Below are 2,360 nucleotides of genomic sequence, written 5' to 3' on the forward strand. Positions count from 1 at the left end.
AATTTGAGGGCACTGAATCTGAAAATGGCCTTACTTTTTCTTGGTTAGCTACCGTTTTTGCTGTATAGAAATGCCTCATTTTTGGAAAAAAAACCCCCCAAAAAACCCATTTTTAAAATTTGTTTTCTGTATATTTGATATTGATCGATGGCAATATTTCTCGAAGTAAAATCGTAGAAACCTCTCGATTTGTATTTAAACCAACAAATATTGGTCTGCTTATTGAGAAATACTATTTTTGCAATAACAATCAGACCCTAAGTCTTTATAAATAACACGATTGAATATACGAAGACCAACAAGTATTTCCATTGATTCATTAAATAAACTAATCGCAGAAATAAAACCTTCGTGAACATAAGAACTATGGTAAAAATTTTCTTTCTTGATTGTCTGTCATGTTCAATATTATTTAAGTCTCTTTTGATACTTCAGCAATAGTCCGCCGTTATTCGTTTGTTCCACCGTCTCTGGTAGCGTTCTTCCATTGTTTTGATATCCTGATGGAATCGTTCTCTTTGCTTATCACTCACATCACCGCAATTATCCGGAAATTTATCTTGATGGCTATGTAAAAAAAGAACCTTAGTACTCATAATGGCGCCTATCTCCAGTACACTTTTCAACAGCTTTTCCACGAACTCCTTGTAGTTTTCGGCCCGGTGATTGTCTAAGAAGTTTTTCACCATGTCAACAAACGTAGTCAGGATCGTTTTCACTTTGTCTCTCATTTACATCAGTATCAGACTCGTCACTTTCAACAAGTGGAGGAAAGGTCATCATTGGTTTTAAACGCTTTCAGTAAACCAGAGCAGTAAATCATCCTTCTGTTTGGAGCTCATTATTTACTTTGCATGAACAGAAAGAAGAGTTATTGTAGAGGAACGCTTCGTTCACCAGCACGTTGTTTCTGAAATTCATTAAAACAAAAGTTGGGACTGCTCATTCCATCGGAAAAGTTTTCGGCTGGTCAAGCAGTCATTTATGCATCGCTTCCTGCACTTCTTCGCCTGTAGCAAATTGGCGACCCCGGAAAGGATGTTGAGCGGCCCAAAGAGGATATTGACGCAAGGGATGAGATCTGGACTGTATGCAGGGTGTTCCAGCAACTCGAAACTCAATTTTTCAATGCTTTTAATGGTGTGGGCGTGCATTGTCGTGTAACAATAACATTTGCTTTGACAATAGACATTGGCGTTTGGTGTGAATTGCTGGTTTCATTTTGTTGGCCAGCATTTTACTGTAGCTTACACTGGTGACTGTAGACTCCTTAACGACGTAATGTTCCAGTATAGGACCTTTTGCGTCCCAAAAAGCAGTTAGCATCACTTTCTGCGGAAGGTTGAATCTTGAATTTCTGTTTTATTAACGATTCTGGGTGTTTCCTTTTCATACACTACCTTTTGAATTCTAGCTCCAAATGATGGACCCAGATCTTATGTCCTGTGACTATTCTATCCCCAAAAAGCTTCACCTTCATCGTTGTATCGGTCGAATAAGCATTGACAGATCTCCACACGATTGCGTTTATGCGCTTCGGTAATCTCTTTTGGCACTCATCTTGCACAGACTTTATGGAAGCGAAGCTTGTCGTAGACGGTTTCGTATGTAGAATCATGACTAATTTGCAGAGAACATTCTACCTCATCGATGGCGGTCACTGGTCGGTTCGTCAGAACCATCTGTCGAGCTTGTTGAATTTTCCTCAATGGTGGAAGTTGATGGAGGTCCTGCTCCCGCTTCGCGCGTGTCCGGCCATTTTAAAATTTCTCGATCCACTCGTAAACACTTAGACGTCGTAGTGTACTGTTTCTGTACTGTACTGAGAGCCTGCCATGAATTTCAGTCCCTAACATATCTTCAGACCAGAGAAATCGGATCATTGATCTCTGTTCTTTCTTGGGGCACACTGCCAGCGGAGTGGTCATATTTACTCTGTGACACAAGAAAGAAAACTGGAATGACCAAGGTCAAACTTCGGTTTCCTAACCACAAGAGTTCCACCTCTTAGTACGCGAATGCTGAAGGCAGTGCAGCTAACCCAAAGAAGGTTTTAGCGGAAGTGCGGATATTTCTTTTATTTCCTCTTGTGTACACACACACTCACATACGCACACACATGTACCTATATGTATTATGTATGTATGTATGTATGCATGTATGTATCAGGCGTGGCTGTGTGGTAAGAAGCTTGCTTCTCAACCATATGGTTCCTGGTTCAGTTCCAGCATGACACCTTGGGCTGGGCATGTGTCTTCTACTATAGCCTCGAGCCGACCAAAGCCTTCTGAGTGGATTTCGTAGACGGAAACTGAAAGAAGCTTGTCGTGTATATATATACATATATATATATATATATA

The sequence above is a fragment of the Octopus bimaculoides genome, chromosome 5, assembly GCF_001194135.2.
Source record: "Octopus bimaculoides isolate UCB-OBI-ISO-001 chromosome 5, ASM119413v2, whole genome shotgun sequence".
Taxonomy (NCBI): Eukaryota; Metazoa; Mollusca; class Cephalopoda; order Octopoda; family Octopodidae; genus Octopus; species Octopus bimaculoides.